Source organism: Euprymna scolopes, chromosome 31 (assembly GCF_053919585.1).
Source record: "Euprymna scolopes isolate OS-2025 chromosome 31, ASM5391958v1, whole genome shotgun sequence".
Taxonomy (NCBI): domain Eukaryota; kingdom Metazoa; phylum Mollusca; class Cephalopoda; order Sepiida; family Sepiolidae; genus Euprymna; species Euprymna scolopes.
This window is the reverse complement of record NC_136512.1, coordinates 71,718,077-71,724,076: the sequence shown is the minus strand read 5'-3', so window position 1 is coordinate 71,724,076 and position 6,000 is coordinate 71,718,077. Positions and strand designations below refer to the sequence as shown.

Below are 6,000 nucleotides of genomic sequence, written 5' to 3'. Positions count from 1 at the left end.
CTTAATTTTTTTTTAAAGGAATTTAACGTAACATTTAATACTGGGCAATGCCAGGTAAATCTGCTAAATATATATATATATATATATATATATATATATATTGTTTATGTGCCGCTCCCCATTTGGGAGTACCAAATTGGTCAAAAGGAAAATTATTCTCAACTCGCATTTAGGTAAAAATGCACTTTCATATAAATAATAGAATTCATTGAAAAAGTATCGCTAACAAAAACAAATAAACAACACACACACACACACATATATATATATATATATATATATATATATATATATACTAGCATTGCAGCCCAGCGTTGCCTGGGTGTTTGGATGTGTGCGTTGAGCAAAAAAAAAAAAAAAAAAAAATGTGATAGTAGGAAGCCAGGCTCGAACCCGTACCACAAAGGAGGAAAAGAATGGGGAAAAAACCGGATGTCTTTGCTGTTACGACCCCCACCAAACCGGAAGTGACATAGGTTTTAGGTTTTTATTAAGGCTAGACAATCGAAAGGGGAGGATGCCTTTCAAAAATATCGGCGATAAAGCAACCCCCCCCCACCTCCTTTAGAAAACTGCCCAGTTGAAGGTGAAGATATTAATGTTTTTAGCCAATTTTTCGATAGTTGTTGTCAGAAAGGTCGAACTTCAAAACGATACTGATCTTGTAAAAATCTGTCACCTCTGTCGAAAGTTTTAGGAAGACATGAAAACATACATACATGCATTTATATATTGGTAACTAAAAATTTTCGACCAAACCAATTAAAAAGTTTGCCCTATCTCTGAATACCCTTTATGTAAAATTTCAAATATTTAGACCAGAAATTGTCTGAGTAATTTGGTAGAAACCACAGAGGTAAAATAATTTTTTAATTTGAACCTTATTATGACCCGAAAATGTACACACACACACACACACAGACACGTTCACTTTTATAGATATATAAATAGATAGATTTGTTAAACAAAAATATATACGTATACATAAACATATATGGAAACAATTTTGTGTTTACTATATATTTTTTACGCAAATATTATTCAAGTATAAATCATGTAGAATATCTGCATGAATATAATTACACGTAATAGTTAACTAAAGATGATCGTCCCATTAGAAAACCGAAGCAACTAATAAGGAATTAATTAAAATGAATGTTTAAAAGAATATGCAAATTAGATCTTTTGCTAGTGAATACATATATAAGAAAATTGTACTTTCTTTTTAAATAAATAGAAAAGACGGGTTTTAATATGAATATCAATACACACAAAAGAAAAACGAATTTATAGGAGTATAGATATTAAATTAAGAACATGTCTCAGTTTCTTTACATTTTTTTTACTTAAATTTTCTTTAAAGAATTTACCGTTACGTTTAATACTGAGCAATGCCGGGTACATCTGCTAGTGTGTATATATATATATATATATATATATATATATATATAATATGTGTGCGTGTACATCTTTATATATATATATAAAAGTGAACATGTCTGTGTGTGTCTGTGTACATTTTCCAATGCAATAACTCTCAATTTTCAGTCTACAGACTTGAAATTTGATATACAGGGTAGTGAGATTTGGGAAAATCTTTGTAATCCGTTTTCGGCTAAAAATTTGGCTGTTAAGGGGTCAAAGTCCAACGATTTGACCTTTGAGGACGCTACCAAACTCCTCCGCCAATTTTAGGTCTAAACACTTGAAATTTTAGGTATAGGTTCCTTGGACATGGATCTAACTTAATAACTTGATTTGAGTCCAAAACAATAAATGTTAAGGAGTCATAATAGGGGTCAAAGTTAAAAAAATTGACCGGTTTTTTTTTTGTTCAACATACACCCCAAAATACCCAGGCAACTGCGGGCTGGAATGCTAGTATATATATATATATATATATATATATATATATATATATATATCGAGATGATAATTCGACCTAGCACTGTATAAAACAGAAAACCACCCATCGGAATATTGATCGGCACACCTATTTATACTCAACAGGTGATTGCCAATGGCGGACTCATGAGCTTGGGAGTGCCTGGATGTTCTCGAAACCTGGTGTAGTCGAATATCCCGAGGGATATGTTGGGATATTCTCATTTCTAATCTTTGGGATGTTTTGCCAACGTAGTCAGCTCCACACTGACAAACGAATTTATAAACAACAGAGTTCTTTTGAATGTTTGGCAAAACATCTTTACGAAAAGAAGAGAAAAAGGTTCGAGTTGTGTAAACTACTCTAAGCATAGTAGCTGGAAAACAACGTTGAGTAGCAGAAGAAATCCTTTCAACAATATGAAGGCCAACAGGACCCAACCATGGTAATTTTAAATAAATGGGACAACGTGATGGACCAATATGTTTACCACTATTAAATGTAGTAATTTTACGTTCAATAGTAGATTTTATTATATTAATGGGATATCCATTATTAAGAAAAATATTTTTCTTAATAATGGATATCCCATTAATATAATAAAATCTACTATTGAACGTAAAAAATATTTTTCTTAATAATGGATATCCCATTAATATAATAAAATCTACTATTGAACGTAAAATTACTACATTTAATAGTGGTAAACATATTGGTCCATCACGTTGTCCCATTTATTTAAAATTACCATGGTTGGGTCCTGTTGGCCTTCATATTGTTGAAAGGATTTCTTCTGCTACTCAACGTTGTTTTCCAGCTACTATGCTTAGAGTAGTTTACACAACTCGAACCTTTTTCTCTTCTTTTCGTAAAGATGTTTTGCCAACCATTCAAAAGAACTCTGTTGTTTATAAATTCGTTTGTCAGTGTGGAGCTGACTACGTTGGCAAAACATCCCAAAGATTAGAAATGAGAATATCCCAACATATCCCTCGGGATATTCGACTACACCAGGTTTCGAGAACATCCAGGCACTCCCAAGCTCATGAGTCCGCCATTGGCAATCACCTGTTGAGTATAAATAGGTGTGCCGATCAATATTCCGATGGGTGGTTTTCTGTTTTATACAGTGCTAGGTCGAACTATCATCTCAATATCATTGAGGCGTTAGTTATTAACAACTCTCGACCTAGCCTGTGTAAACAAAAGATTCTGAAACATCAGTTGGAGATATTCATTGATTTAAAACCACCTGAACAGTGAGATTTTTTTTTTTTTTTTTTTTCCACTGTTCTTCCAACTGAAACCAAAATTCCCTTTTTCCCTCATTCGTTTTCTTAGTTTTTAATTTATCATTCTGACGTTTCCTCTTAGAGGGTCAGACGATAAGGCCTTAAGGAAAATTTTAATAATTTCACCTGCCCATTTCTTGTTTTTTGGTATTTGAATTAAATTATGTTTCCTCTGAAATTTCTCCTTCCTTTTTGCTGTACCAAAAATTTACTTATATATATATATATATATACTTAACTACCCGTGATCCATTGGGTCAGTATGTTATATTAGCTTGTATGAGCGTGACACTTGTGACGTAAAGAAAATAGTTGGTTTTTTTTTGACATAACAGAAACATTTCTATGAAAGTATATCAAAATGAAAAAAGAATATAGATAGATTTCTATGAGTCGTTCTGTTTATTATAATTGATTATTTCTGAAAAAAAAATTACAGTTATTGAATTATAAGTGGTTTGCCATACTTATAGGTAAATGTGCACTAAACAGATACCATAATACTTATTATAGTTAAATTCAAATTTTGATATATCTGCTTTTTTTTTTTTTTTTTATATCGTCCATTTCTGTATTATGTTTAAGTTATTTTAAACCCCACTCTTCATGTTAAATAATAATTTCGAAATAATAACGTTAATATTTCAGTGCGCAGATCATGCACGCATGCGCAACCGGATGTCGTAAACCGGAAAGTGGGTTACATGCATCATTACAAGGTCATTTGAATTTTATAATTATATATATATATTATATAAATTAAAAATAGAAAGAATACACAGATATAAATTTTCCTTCAATCAAACCAACATTTTATTCGCCATGAGTTTTTATTTGTGGCTTTCAGTAGTTTTTTGTCGAGCTTTAAAATCCCAAGTTAAATAATGGTGGAACAGGAAAACCTGGATGTTGAACCTGGATGAGAAAAAGAATAAAATAAGTGAATAGATGGAAAGGAAAAATATACAGAGAAAGTGAAAAAATAATATAATATTGTAATAAAGCCACTGACGTTGGGAGCAGCAGTCACATAAAGATATGCAAATGACCAAGCCGGGTGTGCGAAGTGACGAACACGTCAGAGATAAAAGGTCACATGTGCCCTGTGTTCAGAGAAGAGCTGTTTCAGTTGTGTGGGTGATGTCACAACAGAAACAAAAAGTCACATGCGGCCGGAGAAGGAGAAATGAAATGTTTAAATATTTAGAAAAAGAATGTGTTTTTGGAAATTCCTGATATAAAGGCTTTTTTTTAAAAAAAAAGATAGAAATTTGCAACATGTTGGTCTGTTAAAATGTAAAAACATTGTGGAAAAAAAGGTATACAACGTTATAATATAATAATATAACTAAGAATAGTAAAAATAAATAAATTAGAATAAACTAATATAACACCTAAAATAAAAAAAATAAAAAATTAAGCAAGTGAAAAGTCACTTTTTAATACACAATGAAAGATGGCTCACACTCGTCAATTTTTCTCCCTTGTCAGAAACATCATTACTGAATTATGTGGATTAAAGCTACAAGGATGCCAAAAACTAAATGCAATGTCTATTTTCTTCTCTTCTAAAGATTCTTATCTTCCTCTCCTCCTTAATAATATAATGAAACATATATTTATGAAATGAATGAATGCACCTCATTATGCAAAGAATTTTTGGAACTTGTAGGCTGGTGCTGGCCCCTCTCCTCCTCCGACTTGAACCCGCTGGACAACTTTGTTATATCACCAACATGACCTCCCATAACACCAAAGCCAAAAACATTTAGAGAAAAGAATGTGATTTTTGGAGTATGCTGAAGGCCAGAATGTTCCACTATCTGTAACTGAGACACCTTGAAGAACTACAAAGAACGGAAAAACACTGTTACAAATGTTTTTTTGTTGATGGAAACAATGCGTTTGCCGCTGGAACTTTATTATGGGGTATACTTTTCTCAATCAAACAATGTATTTGCCACTAAATCTTTGGTACTCATGCATCTTTGGACCCGGATTTTCGTGAAATTTGGTGCAGGCTCGACTGGCAGCTGATGAGAACTGCTGGAAAAGGCCGAGCGAAATAAGAGACGCTGGGAAACATAACAAAATTTATTTAAAGAAAAACAAACAAGATTAACAAAAATAAATGAATAAAAAACTTGGAAGAAGTGTTAGCAAAAATATATGAATTTTAATACATAATTTTATTAATTTTTTTTAACTTTGAAGTGTTAGCAAAAATATATGAATTTTAATAAATTTTACATGTTGATATGCATTGGACAGCTTTTAGAAATTGATTTACAAATAAACCAATATTTAACCCGGTGTTTATTTACCCTTCTTTCTCTCAAGCCCATCTTCATCAATTCCTTCCATGTGTTTCTTAGGATTTAATCCGCTACCTTAACTGTTCTACATCAACTAACCTAAGAACTTTTATCCATTCTTTCAAGGTGACCAAACCATGGAGGTCTCCTGCTCTGAAAATATACACTCTGCTGTGCAGATTTAATCTTTATTTCAGATCATCAAAACTAAGTCATTCTTTAAGTCTCACATTACACTAAGCGTATCATTCTCATATCATGAAATGTGTGTTACGTACGTAACTTATCAGGTTTCACTTGCATACATCACCATACTGCGCACACATGCAGGATAGATTCTTTTCTCTTGATCAATAGCATATGTCGTCAAATGCCTGACGCACCCTGTATATACATCTACATAAACACATAGGAGGAAAAGAAACTGGAATCGTGAGAAGATTGCCATCAGGGTTCATACAGATTCTCAATCTTAAGTTTTTCAAGGCTTTCTCCAAACAAAATTCAA

General features: G+C 32.2%; 1 protein-coding gene across 3 annotated transcripts in view; it reads right to left on the bottom strand.

Moving 5' to 3' along the window:
• Nucleotides 1-3,962: 3,962 nt before the first annotated feature.
• Nucleotides 3,963-6,000, bottom strand: part of LOC145255812 (dnaJ-like protein 60) — a 111,987-nt gene continuing 109,949 nt past the window's right edge. For all 3 annotated transcript variants that reach the window (XM_080114509.1, XM_080114510.1, XM_080114512.1), the window contains one exon: nt 3,963-4,092. The gene's annotated coding sequence lies outside the window, so the exon portion shown is untranslated. The remainder of the gene's footprint in view (nt 4,093-6,000) is intronic.